Consider the following 14,971-nt stretch of genomic DNA (forward strand, 5'->3'; position numbering starts at 1 on the left):
GGGACTGATAACGTTATACTTGAAAGCACTGCGTACGATGCTCCGAAGGGTTTTTACATTTTGATGCAACGATGGAGCGTTCATGTTTGAGGGATACAATTGAATTTCGCTTCCGTAGGCACTATCATCAACGCTATGGTTAAGAATGGGAAAAAATGTATGGTTAGAGAACATTGCAATCTACGATGAGCATACATTTTGGGCAATGAAGCCACTGTACTGCTACACATTGTTCGATGAAGTTAAAGCAACATCTTAATTTTGTCATAATTGAAAAAAAACATGGCAAAAAGGATTTAGCAGACGAGACAAAATAAATGAACTAAAATCAATTAAGTCAAATTTGAAATTGCATTTAGCTTTACATTAAAATCGATGAATACCATAATCATTATTATTTTACAATACTTTGATTTCTAACATAAACGATAGCCGATTTCGCAGTTTTCTTCTCCTGGCACACTTCTTACTGGAAACATATCTTAGACGCGAATAAACCCATCTACGGATACGGTCAACGAGATGCAATTGCCGCAGTTTTGCACAGTTTCCATGGGTTGCTTTTACTGGACGATGTACGAATAACATACCACACAATCGAGAGAGAGAGAGAGAGAGAGAGAGAGAGAGAGAGAGAGAGAGAGAGAGAGAGAGAAGGAGAGATAGAAAGAAAGCGAGAACCGATGAAACATATCAAGACAAACTTCACCCGCTGATCGTAAAACATTCTGACGGAAGTAACTATCTTCCCTTCGTCGGTTGTTTGCTTCCGAATATAAAAATAGTCGTAGGAAAAAAGAAAACCAAGACAGTTAAGACAGTCTCTCTTTTCGTCGAAAATTTGTTCGTTTTTTTGCCGCTTTCTACGATCCTCACAGCCTGCGGGGTAAATCATCAAACAATCGGTGCGCTTCCTGCCACTCAGCCCTACCCCAACAATGTCAAACTTCCTAAAAGATAGAGTCATAAAATAAATTTCCACCATCGGTACTACGCTGTCAGTGACCGGGCTAACACGAGGCAAGCTTTTATGACACCACAGGGTTGCGCTCGAAGGTAGGGACAGTCGGTGCTAGCAGTAAAAGAAGTAGTACCAACCATAACAGCAGCAGTAGTAGTAGTAGTAGTAGTAGTGGTACTAGTAGTATAAGTAGTGATAGTGGTTGTTCATGTTGTTGGTGGCTGCAACAGTAAGCGAGCAGAAGAGAATTTTATCGAAGCGAAACCTTATACCATCACCACTGAACCCAGAAGTTGGTGCGTTATCGATTTCCGTTTCGATGGTGGTTGTGTCCATCAATGCTCTCCGCTTTCTCCACCTGCTCCATCTCCACCCATCACTCTAAATGTGTGAATGTGTGTGTTAATGTTTTTGTTTCAGCTCTAGTCAGCGAGCGAGAGAAGCCGGTACCCATTTTATTTATATTTCTGCTTAGGTCTTTCTTTAACCACTTAACAAGTTTTGCTTCGCTCCTGAAGCCTCTTGCTGTCTGAAGAACTGCTTCAACTTACACACACACACACATACACACATATACACGCACACATAATCGAAAACACTCTTTTTCTCATTCATTGTTTATTGTTATTGTTTGCTTTCACTGTCGTTCTTTCTTGTTCTGTAGAGGTTTGTCGATGGTTTCATATAAATATAACTAAACTTTTACTTTAAAAAAGTCTCAATTCATTTCTCCATCCATTTTTTTGTTATATACGTACGATCTTACACTTCTTGTAATTTGTGCTTTAGCGTGCAGATAAATATTCCATCAGTATTGAAACTTTCATTTTCATCTACTATCCTTAAAGCTTCAACGAAGCGACAGCAAAGGAAAACATTTACTACAGGCAATACAGAAAAATAGAGGGAGAGAGAACGAAAAAGGAACGCGCACATGTACATTGTTAAGCATTAAATAATATTTTAGGGCACCGTTAAATTGACACCATCTAAATAGGCATTTGTCCTACTCAGACAGTAAATCACATTTATTTGCAGTTTTCTCCGTAATGCTTTTTTTATTCTCACTCTCCAAGGTTCTCATTTTATGGTTTTATTTTACTGTTATGTTACTTGCCCACATTCTTCCGATTCGATCCGAGTGTCAAGTTAAATAACACTAGAACATTCACAGAGCAGCAGTTTTTCATACGGAATTGAGTTTAATGCTTTTAACAGTTACAATATCGTTTGATCGTTCTGACACATGACACTTTCTAGAAAGATTTGAAAGGACGATACGAAAGCCTCTTACCAATTCAAATTAAAACATTCGAAACATTTTTCGAATTCTAGTTCTAATTTGAATATTTTTTCTTCAACATATAGATATTTTAAAACAGACATCAAGCCACGTGGGAGAACGAAATTTTCAAACGTTAGCTAATTTCGCTCATAAAGAACCGATCTCGGAATATAAACACCACATCAGATTGATTCATAACAATGTATGCATGCCAACCAGAAGTTCTTTAGCAGCCAGTTTTCTAATTTCACAAATCTCCATTCTCACCGACTGCGGTTAAACGAACCGAAGCTAGATTTGAATTTCCATCAGGCTGCTGTTAGACCTCGTGCCAATTAACATACTTATCAGATCGTCCTCCTTGCCCTCGCAACCAAAAAACGGGGAAACATCATACGATTGATGGTGAATTGAGATTCCTTTCCACCGTTTTTCAGTTCGAATGTGTTCAGCCAAGTGTAAACAACTATTTCAACTCCCGTGCACTCGTGTAGCTGGCATTTTCCATCCGAATGAACCACATTCGACTACCCAGCAGAGACGCTTCCAATTAATGGAAATTCCCTCACCAGCAACCCGACAGATGAGTTCCACTGCATAAGCACGTGTTGCATCTTTCCCGGAGCATCCCTTATATCCTGAAGCAGCACCTCCGCTGCAAGGAGGTAAGAAATTGCAATTTCATTTGCCAAAATCCCTCCGAACGCGTCTCCCCATTCTCCGCACCTGGAGCAACGAGAATTGGGTTTACATTGTACTTTTCCAAAATGATACGACTTGTCGTCGTAGTCGGCAGCAGAAGAGTATGCTTCGGTTGTAAGTGGCAGATGAAACATCTCCTCCAAAAACTCGTGTACATCCGTGAATGGCAATTCAATCGCACTCATACTGCCTACATACATGCACATAGATGCTTGGGCAGACAATAACATATCAATCGCTTCAGATCCAATACTCCTTCATACCAATTCCTGTTTCATTACACATGGTGAAACGAAAATAGGAAAGAAAGGGAAGGATGTTTCATCCAGATCTTGTTTCAGCTAGAACGACGATGATTTGCAACCAATTTGCATGCATTCCTGGGTTTCACTTGCCGTCCCATGCAATTTGGGCAAGACGAGGCTCTGAAACAGTTCCTTAATAAGATCCCTAGTTGTTTTTTCGAGGGTTGAAGGATTCGAGAAAAAAAGGATCACATTTTTGAATGGTTCTGATTCAGCCGTCGTACACTACGGAGCGGTGGAAAGGGTTTGTAATATGATTGCAATCAGGCGAGTTCTTTGAATCACGAAACAAGCGCTTCGCATGATTGGATATCCACTAAAACCGCAAGCTTAGTATAGGGACCGTGCTTCCAATGATTAATTGGATTTTTAGAACGAACAAAATTGAACCAAGGTTTGATCAGACCGATCGAACTAGAGTTTGAAACGAATGTGGAAACGTTTGATCGTTGAAATTAATCAGTCTTTTCTTTGTTAAATCAAATTATTTACAGTATAAGTTTTTGCCACATTAGTGCGTATTTTCTTGCTGCAGCAGCTTTTGTTCTTCTATATTACACGCAGAAACTTCAATCTCCATTACTATTTCCTTCGATCTGACTCATTTTTGATCATCTGCAGAGTGCAGTGCTACCGGAACGGACCGACTTCCATTTACATACGTTAGTCAATTTATGTTGTGCATCATGCTATGATCCTGTCCACACCCATCATTGTTGAGAGTTTCCTGCCCTCTTAACCTACTAAATCGCACAACATTCTAGAACGATGTACGCAGAACGGAACATGTTATTGTTATGTCCTTCTGCCGAGCTACAATCATGCACATGCACTCACCAACACATCCTGACAATACTTTCAAATGCATTCACAACAGGAAGGAACCAAGAAATTGATAGTTCTCCTCGACCACCCCAGCTTCATGATGACCACTCTTCCCACACTTCTCGTCGGTGAAGAAGCAGCTACCCGTCCACGCTGCAACACTGTCGCCAACGGTACAGCTGGTTCGAATGCATGTCTCTCGGTGTGACGAATGACAAGTTATGCTAATTATGTCGAACTGATTCGTTATGCAAATTGATTTGAATTTATATTCATTCGTTGGCTCACCGACGACAATTTGCAATCGGTATTTCATATTGACAAGCTATTTCCCGACCGACCGTGCGAATTGGTTTCCGTGTGTATGTGTGTGAGTGACCTTGTGATGTGGACACAAGTAGGGCATAGCATCACGAGTGGATTGAAATCGTACCGATGCTGCAACATTTGCTACAATCGAATACATATCCCAGGCAAGTATTCCAGAGTGCTCAGCTTAGTTGGCGAGGAATGTGTTCCGGGGATCGAGCTTAACAACATTGAGCCGCACATTCGACTGCTGTCCATGAGAAGGTGAATGCGTTACACCGATAGACCACAGACAGGAAAGAGTGCGGATACACTTGGGCAGGGAGTGAATATTCCAATCACCATGCTTCTTGGATCGGTGTACATATTCTTCTCAAAAATGAATTGATATGATCACATAATAAGACAGTTTATGGCACTAAAACACACACTGTATGACAGATGATGATGATTTCTTTATAGGAATATATTTTTGCATACGCTTGTCATCCATCTATTACATTCAATTAGTTTAGAAAATGTAACAGAAAGGATTATATTGCACGTAGGTCAACAGGGACTGTTTTAAGAATGAAAGATCAGAAAGCCAACATACATTGATTATCTCAATAAAGACTCATTTTAATTCTGATCAATACAAAGAGTGGAGAATTCCTTAAATTACGCAGAATGTACACGGGCTTCAATCGATTTTTTTTCCAAAATGGTATAATCATCCCAACCTACAGCATAGCAAGAAATCGAAAGCATCAACTCACGAAACCGGACACAAAACATCTCCAACATCTAAGCCCAACTTTCGCGCAGAACTTTCGGATTTTTATCCGACTGGCGAAACCAGCCCATTCGGAAGAATTGCACGGGTTCCGCCCGCGTTGCGGTGAAACAATGAAATTAATTTCTACGATTCAACGACTTTCGTTACGCTATCAACTACCAATCACCGGGAAAAAGGCGTTCCTTTCAAGCTTCACAAAAAGGTAAAGTTGTCTTTCGGAGCAGCGCCACAGTCCGCTTTTCCGCAAAGCCGGCATGCATTCTCGGTTAAAACCGGACAAAAGCAGCGAGGAAGCAGACGGATAGTGGTAACATTCGGATGGTACGTGACGTAACTTGCTCTTTTTTCTTAGAGGTTTGAATTTGATGTCGAGTGGTGATAGGAAAACTGCGCAGCAAAAGCAACTCTAAGAAAGGATAATTTAAGGCAGTTTGCAGTAAAAAAAATCCATTACACTACTGTCGGAAATACTGTCCACCCACGGTGTACACTAAGCAAACTTGTAGCTATCGTAAACGTGACCTTACGCTTCTGTGAGTTTAATTTTCTTTTTCTGTAAAAAGTTTTAGGATTTCAGAGATAGTCACTAGCTTAAATAGCTTTCATGGAAGGAACTGTCACCGATAATACTTCTTTAGAAATATAATTTTCTATGCTGATGAAATTTCACATCTCACTGTTGCTCATTTTTCCCAAAACTCATACCCTGCTGGCAATGAAAAAGAGGTACACAAACAGAGCTCATAAGCCTGCCTGGAAGCGCCAGCTCAACAGTACGAAACCCAAATCACAGTGGACAAGGCACAGGGATTTCCATCGTAACTGGCTAAAGTAAATCACTGGGCACGAAAAATGTCAATTAGGTAGCAGTCAACGATTTCTCTACGCCTCCGCATTGTAATGCGTGCGTGGAGCGGGACCTGACAGCAAGGCGTATGCGGGAATTTCCACTCAATTCACGAGTGCGCACCAGTTAATGCTGTGGCATTACCTGATTGCTTTAACGAGATCGTCCTTCGGTTCGTTAAGTGAAACAACTCAATTAATGGGTTCGCGTCACACACACACACACACACACACGCATGTACAGCCCACAATCAGGAGAACATATTATCAACGCCCAACAGCGGCAGCAGCAGCATCATCATCATCATCATCATCATCATCATCACCATTATCATCACCGGTCATTTCTGTTCGTGCGCGGTGGAATGCATTTTCCGGAAAGTAGTCATACTGGCAAAATGGAAAGCTGAGCCGTTAATGATAACATCAACGCCTACCCAGTATGCCCACACACACACACACTGGCTGGTCCTTTGCTGCGTCTGTTGTCTCCTCGGCAGATGATGCGCACAGTGGGTGTGTAATGGCGTTTCCATGCTCTCATACCTCACACCTGAGCTGTCGCAATTAGTCACATTATTGGGACTAAAGGACTGTTCCATGAACGCACGTTACCGGTGCAACGTGGCGTGCTGGGTGCTGGTGAAATAGTTACAATTTGTGAGTGAGCGTGATTATAATGCCAGCTGGTCAAACTGCCGCTTTGCTGCGATTTATGACCGGTCTGGACATAGCTTTGGTAGGATCTTCCAGGAAAACAAACGTGCTTCTAGAACATCATGTTAAGCACTTTGTGGATGAACATTATGGAATTTAGTAAAATTTAGTAAAAAGGTGTTGCTTTGTACTATTGTGTTTTCTTCGATCCTAGCATCTCTACATAGAAAATGTTACGTTTTATTTTTACTGCGGTGCTGGTGCTGAGAAGGACTCAATCAATCATTTTGTGGCAGAGAAAGCCCAGACAAATAAGACCCGTCATGTGAATAGGAACTGAATAGGTCATCAATAAACAGTTTCTGTAAATTGGCAAGGGTTCCGATGAATTGATATTAAAAATCAACATATAAGCAATAACTGATCCTTCTCAAAACAATTTCACAAAACTTGAATGTTCATGCGAAGGTATCACAAACGTATACTCAGACTTTGGTTGTATTTTATGTGAAAAAGGGCTTATCAATATCACATTAAAACCCAACTTTATTTGTCAACTTCTTATTCCAAACATAATTGCTGTTATAATACACTAATGTATTTCTTTTCATCTTGTCTAACTTTTACCAGCTTCACTAACGAACGTATATTGTACATAGAAAAAAAAAACCCATTACATCACATCTCTTTTCGATTGCCACATACACATGCGCAACAATTTGAAAAGTAATATAGCTTCGGTTGCACACATGACAGCATCGCATTGCATAGCAACATTCATGCGAACGGTGCAGCGTGAACGGAAGCCAGCGAAGTACTTCATCGGAAAAGTTGCAATACAATCCATCCGCACATCCGATTCAACAACAATAACAACAACATTCACACAACCACAACGTGCCATGCGATGCTTGAGCAGAGCGCCTCATCCTTGCTACATTTCCAACAAACCCCAAACTCATGGTAACCATCTTCCGCCGTAACGACTATTAGCAGGAGCACGAAGCAAACAGCACCGGTACGGCGTACTCGATCGAGTGCCGTATCTCGTAAATTGATGGGGACAATAATGTATGCAATGGAAACGATGACAGCTCATCTCTTCCCCACCTCCCCTTCTGGCCCAGCCGTACGACTACTCAGTAGTGCCTCTAAGTTCTCGGCATTACCATGCGCTCGTACAGACTCCACCGCCATCGGACTAGGACACCGAGGAATGAAAAGGGAGGAATGTCGCACATATAGACGAGAACAGTGTAACCACCACATACACACACAGCTACTCTCTGCTTTGCTTACAGCTTAGCGTACCACACCCACTTCCCATTCCGTCGCGTTCCACGTGACCGGAAAGTGCAAGAGCTCGATCGACCGATTCTCGATATCTTCCGGCTGTCAAATTCATAGACGACAGCGTGAGCGCATCCACCCAACTCGGTTTGAACGCCACCGGAAAAAGCGCCTTTCTTTCCCACCCTTTCGACCCACGGTCATACTAAAATGAAACCGAGAAGATAATATGTTATGAAAACACTTCACCGTAGCAGCTGACAGCCCCGCCTCGCGGATTGACGTCTCTGTTGGTCGACCGAAACAAAACCGATCCCCGAACTGAGTTGTGTGCACATGATAGTGTCGAACTTACTTCCGACGGGCAGGAAATTAAAGTGTTAAAAATAATGTTAACTAACGCGAAGGTTCTGGGGTTGTTTTATGGAATAGGGTTGAAAACAGTGCCGATTGAAGGGAGATTTATATTAACTTCGATTTATTTTCCTTTCGTTTGTCCATCACTAAACAGTCACGGATATTGCAATCTAGATGAGCTTTGAATGCTTCAATTTTCATCTCACATTATTTGAAAAGATGGCTGGATGAAAACAAGAGGCTTTTAATATTATAACAGAATCTTTTTGAGAAAAGTAGAGTACAGCTTTGATCATTAAAACATAGGTTGCAACTATGATTACAAATAATATCTCCCTCTGAGAATTAGCATTTGCCAATTTCAATTCTTGGCAAATTTCATCCAAAACCGGCACTGAGCACAACCCACGACAGCCACGTAACTTAACGTAGTATACTAACCGAGTTCGCTTGATCCTAACGCTTACATCCGCCACGTAACCGACCTGTCGTAGGATATTGATCCCTCTAGCCAACCGATTAGCGCTCACTGACCTGAAATGAGAAACGATAATTTCATTAGCAAAGCAACAACTACGGCTGGCCGTGACGTTGATGACGATACACCCCCAACCCCAGCCAAAAAGGCACGGCGACGAAAAGATCCGAACACACCTTACCAGCCAACCAACGTGCAGCGTCCATTCGAGCGATATAAGCGCTCTTCCGTTCCGTTCTGCGAATGGAGAAAACAAGCGCTAAATAAGGGTCGAAAAATTTCATTACAAACAATATTGGATCATTCTTCTCGTTTGCATGTGATTATCGCACCGGCCGACATCATGGTAAAATGGGGAAAACAATCAACTCGCCCGCCCAACCCAATGATGAAACCTGGGCAAGCGATATTTACTATTTTTCCCACGGTACGGTGTACGGTACGGCTTTAAGAGCTGAGTGTCGGTGTACATACAACGCAAACTTCCATCATAATTTTCACCATTCGCGCAAACGCCAACGCCATCGAAGCGCGAATGCCACAGCTTGCCGTGGTGGATGTGGAACGTTTTCGTAAAGAGCGTCAATCAATTCCCATAGCAATATGTTCCTGCCCGGCGCATAAACTACTAATTGAAAGTGACATATTTGAACATCCAGTGAGTGTGCAGCGAAATGAATGCATGTGTGCGGAGGGGCCGTGCGTTAAGCCGGGATGTTCCTACGTGCATTCAAAGTTGGCTTCACTTCGCATTCCCGCTGGAAAAGGAAAAGACTCGCTGCGGTACAGTTCATTGTCGATCGCGATGCATAGCCATCGAAATAGATTTCCCCGAAACAAAAAACAACAACAGAACACTTTTTGGATGGATGAGAATTTAAAAAGTAATTTGCGTGACATTTAGGATAATTTTTAACAGCTTTTTAAATCTAACTTTGCATAGCTTTTATCTGAACACAAAAGCAAATGTGTTAACACCGTACCATACCGTTTGCCATACCACATTCATTTTCAACGACCCCTAGGCTGTTGATTTCCCACACATGTCGTTGTGCCACCCGGCAAGATGCCAGTAATTCCCGTTCGTGTTTTATCTCCTTCGAACCGTGCTCGCTATTGCACGGTCCCACCAGTGTACGAAAATCAAACAGAGAAGGCAAATTACACCATTCGCTGCCTCGCACCGCCTCGACGGAAACGGAACAGCGAGCTGATGACATCATTTGAAAGCGCACGGTGGCGGCATGCAACAGGGTGTGTCGATGTATGTGCACATGCTAACGCCCGTGCAAAAAGATAACACAGCTTTAGATTCTGTTTCCGCCCTGAAACATACACCCGCAGTTAAATCTGCCCCTTCAAGACCCCTTCTTGAAAGGAAATCTTTAAATGACATACAACTTCGAGGTAAAAGAGAAAAAAAGCTCTCTGTTTTGGAAAAGCGGCTCAAACCATTCGGGGACGAAGCAATCTACTAAAGTGGGCCAGAAAGAAAAGGATCAACCACTGGGGACAAAAAACCAAAGGAGGAGATAAACGAGACAAAAAAACCATTCCGCATCCGCTATTTTTTCCCCTTCCTTAGCTACTCCTCTTTGACAGTAGTGCACTTGGAGAAGATAGGATACGACCGCGCACTTAGTAACGTTACATTACACGGTTCTGCTGTTGCTATTGCACGCCACATTCGTATTCGGGCGACACGGAACCAAAACCGAAAGATGCGCAACGCTTCAGCAAAAAGCAGCAGCATCAAGAAAGGCACAAAAACAACAACCGGCAGCGAAAATACTTTCCGCAAAGATAAAACGATTCATTCTCTGTCGAAGGATGCACGAACCATGGGAGGCGAACGGGATATGATAGCAAAACCCTGGCAAATCCGACTCACCTACAGCACGAACAACATGGCTCTTCGGGAGGAAACGATGTTTCCTTTTTCTTCTTCTTCTTCTTCTTCCTCAAGCCAACACAAGCTGCTCCTTCCAGAACAGAAGGTTACAGCTCGGCTGTTTCGCCACCTTGCAGTATCAGCGACGCCTTAAACGTTTTCTTGACTTCCGACCACCGTGAACCACCACATCCGTCACCACAAACAGGAAGTAAACTTGCACGATAATACTCCTACGAAGGCTTTTGGATGTGTCGTCACGCTGATTTTTTTTCCGTCTCTCTCTGTTTTTTCCAAAGTTATTTTTCAGTTTGTTGATAAGAAGACTTCATATTCGACAAAGTGTTGAAGTTTCTAATATAGTAACCTAAATGACTTCTTCAGGTGTAGTTGGCGAGGATACATTTTCACTATAAAAGTTTCGAATTGTCAGTGGCTTCATTTGTTCGTAAGATTACGCTTGTGTAGCCAAAAAATTGGCCAGATATTGTTCAACGTTTTTTAGACCTTTCTGATGAGTAGTGAAAGCATTATCCTCTAATTTATTAATGCCATGGAGTTGCAAAAGCCAAGATTATGAGATTCCTTCAATGCAATTTCAATTTAGAATTCCTAAGATACAGCATACTAATATATAACATATTAGTAGTCTTTCGTCACATTTTATCATAAAATTGATCTCTCTTCATGCTAAAACATATCAGTAGGATTACAAGTAGATATATGAGTTTGGCGTACATGTAAAAAGTACGACGACGCTCCAATCTCTAGTACCACTCCAAATTCCCTATACCACTCCACTTTCCCTGTAATCGTTACTCATACGTTTGTTCTATATTGCCTTCAAAACATATTGCATGGTAATCAGGATAATCTTAAACTAACTATAACTATACTGCAAGCTGCGCATCATTCGACAAGATGTGGTACATAAACATTAAGTTCATTACCTTCTACTTTCCAGCACGAGGCACAACATTACGCTGCAAACGCATAGCCCTGTAGCAATGCCGGCAAAAACACACTGAAATCACTTGTTCTGTTCTTCTCCCTTATTCACTTTTCACCGTCGCTCATATTGCCTCTCTCAATGCCTTTCCTTTCGTGGCTCCACTGAACTCCAACCATGAAGCTAATTATAATAATTTTTATTCAACCACGTGTTTCCTAACGCGCACAGAGCACAGACGCTCGTTACAGTGAGGCTTATTCTTACCGTAGCACAGCGCCAACTAGAAAGCAGTGTCAGTAGTAGCTCGTCGTCATGAAGACGCCATAAGATAAAACTGCCTTTACACAGCTCTTCCAACTGCAAACAAACCAGGGAGGAAGGGAAACTTTTCATTCTTTCCCGCCACCTCCATTTCCGGCCGAAGCAGCAACAGCAGGCGTGCAAATTAACTACAGCACGGTTACGTGGATCCCTCTCTGCCAATCCCCTCTCCCAATGCCGGCATTTGGGTACATTTTCCGACAGAAACAACTTTGCGCAACCTGCTTTCAGCCAGGCGCGATGGAAAATGATGATTTTTCTCACGCCGGTGTACGGTTCAGAACGAAAGAGACGGAGGGATTTACGTGCTTCGGAAGTTTTCTTTCGGTCCCAACCTTACACCTAGCCCGAAAACTAACCATTGCCATGTTTCTGCTAAACGAAATTATCCGCCTTCACCGGATCCGACCGGTTGCCGGTGGGGGAGGCTAGCGAGCAATGGCTCGACAATAGTAAATAATATAAATTCTCATTTAAAAGTTGGAAATTTTGAATTTATTCCTTCACTGTTCAGGACGTGAGTGAAACTTCCGTACGAGCAGCCACTCATTTGAAGGGTTCAGAGCAGCTGAAGGGTTCGGACGGTCTGTGCAGAGCGTACAGTGGTTCATCGCGCCAAAACCATGCGCGAGCCAGGGGAACTACGGCATACGGGATTCGCTTCAATTTGGTTCATTTCGTTCGGTTTGCGGTTCTTGCAAAGAGTTTAGCTTTTCTGTGCTCCATTTTTGGCACACCGGAAATTTTGCCAGCACACGTTGCAAGGCGCGTTAGAAAACGGAGCGCAGAATTTCATTCTATGTTCGCTACATTCAACGCACTCTTCTTCCAACCACCACCACTCGCCGTGTGAATGTGCAAGTAGAACGAGTTCGGATTAAATTTGGCAAATATTTCAACAAATACTTCCTGCCAAGCGCACGATGCACACAGCGCGACCTGGTGCTGCTGGAGCGGCACGGTCGATTGCAAAGGTGCTAAAGCATATTGCATTTGATGGAATGTTTTTCCAGCAATAGAAAAATCTACCGTACAAAAAAACGGTACAAAAAAACTGTATCGTGTAACCATTGTTTACATAATCAATCAAATACTGAAATTGTAACAATGTTGATACCAGCATGCTAGTCCAAGCATTACCCTTATTATATTTTTTTTTTTGCACTACAAAACAATGGTATTAGTTCCATTGTCCTCCAAGACCGCTAGTGTTGCATTTTCATCCACACATATTCACAGCAGCATCACATATTCACAAACCAGCCTACCCCACCTATCGACGCATCAATCTGAAGCTTTAATTCCATTTGCAGCTATCAGAAGCTGCGATAAACAATCTCATCCAAGGGCGACATATACACCCCGACTGCCAGCGAACTTACACCAACAGTTCTCCTTCCGCGGCTACGTATACTGTTGGGAAACTGGAACGAATGGCAAACGCAGGAAGGATATTGCTAGAGCTTGGACGTTTGCCCAGAAAGGATTCGAAATGGAAACGTTATCTGCAGATACATTTACTTACCCTGCCTTACCACCCAGCACAACCTCTTCTTCCCAGCACAGGTGTATAGCACAAGCGCAACCCCCCAGCACCACAACGCATGGCCTGGTAAAGGAGGCGCAGGTTTGGTTTGGTCCGTCGATAGGGGAATGGTTTGTAATTAAATTTTGGAGCTCTCTAATAGTCTACGAGAAATTTCATTATCAGATAAGGTGCAAATGAGAGAATTTGACCGGCAGGCACCGTACACTTCCGCTTCCTGGTGTGCTACGTTGCTGGAACACACAGCCAGCCAAAAGCACTTCACCTTATCTGCAAATCATCCTCATGGTTTAGCTTCGGATCGGTTTTATGATTACTACCTAACCTTCCGTTTTGGGGTTCCTTGTTTTTACGGTTGCTACCAACGAACCGAAAAGATCAAGCGAACAATCAAAATAGCACTAGGTTAGAGCTTTGATATACGCTACCATCATCAACATATCAGAAATAAATTTTCTCCTCCAAAAAGCGTTTAAAAACGAAACCATCACTTAGAAGCTGCGATAATTCTATCAAATGTACTGATATGTATCTATGAAAATATTTCTTCTACGAAGGGAACGGTTTTAAGCAGAATAATAAATATGCCATTTGCGCAGCACTGCCGATGGTTGAGTGAATTGAGAGTGGTACTCTTCACCGGGAAAGTAACTTAATTTTTACACGATAAAACCCGCCCGAAGTACCTGGAACGCATATACTAACTATACACAGCTACGCTTTCAATGCACTACAATGCACTCATCGAGCATTAGGAAGCATTGGAAAAAGGCTCACACAACAGAAGCCTACATACGATGCCGTGGAAGGGAAAGGAGCATTATCGAGAAAGCAAACATACTTCGCTCAACGTAATTATCCACTATCGTCAATCTCGCTGGCACGAGTGGTTTTCATCCAATGGAGTCAATAAGATCCGATACACGCGATATGTATCATGTCAATAAAAGCTTGTGAATAACATCATTGCCTTGCCTTCCGCTTAATGCACAACTATAGACTCGCCCGGTTCGTAGAGCATCGCAGCTAGCTAACATTGTATACCATCGTTCATACGAACCACTCAATCAACAAATAAAAATCAATCACTGCTCAGCGAAAATACTTACAACATTGCGAAGTGGAAGCAAATAATTGAATCATGAATTACGATACAAAATGCTTTCTATCGCGAACGGAGTTAGGAAAAGATTACTATATCCTCCCAGTACTATACATAAACTTGTTGCCGTCTTTTAAAAGCGTTTGCATGCATACATAATTAATGAGGTGCGGTTTTATATGACATCTGAACTTTCTGCAAATGCTCACAAACCAAACTAGTATCGGAAAAAGTAACTTTGTTTACCTCAAACTGGTTGCTATAACAACAACTTAGAACCTAGAATCTCAGCCCTACGACCACGTCTTACATAATCCATCAAACCCATTGTGCGGTTTCTACCAACAGTTCGGTACGGATTTTATT

At 42.3% G+C, this 14,971-nt stretch overlaps 1 protein-coding gene across 16 annotated transcripts in view; it reads right to left on the reverse strand.

The window, feature by feature from the left end:
- LOC1273048 (furin-like protease 2) overlaps positions 1–14,971 on the reverse strand; it is a 189,284-nt gene that overhangs the window by 126,402 nt on the left and 47,911 nt on the right. For 2 of the 16 annotated variants that reach the window (XM_061643351.1, XM_061643352.1), the window contains exons 3-4: positions 8,970–9,030; positions 8,757–8,849 (exon numbers count right to left, since the gene is read on the reverse strand). The exons of 13 other annotated variants lie outside the window; for them this stretch is intronic. The gene's annotated coding sequence lies outside the window, so the exon portion shown is untranslated. The remainder of the gene's footprint in view (positions 1–8,756; positions 8,850–8,969; positions 9,031–14,971) is intronic. One more of the 16 variants, XM_061643347.1, reaches the window with a different exon arrangement.

Source organism: Anopheles gambiae, chromosome 2 (genome assembly GCF_943734735.2).
Source record: "Anopheles gambiae chromosome 2, idAnoGambNW_F1_1, whole genome shotgun sequence".
Lineage (NCBI taxonomy): Eukaryota > Metazoa > Arthropoda > Insecta > Diptera > Culicidae > Anopheles > Anopheles gambiae.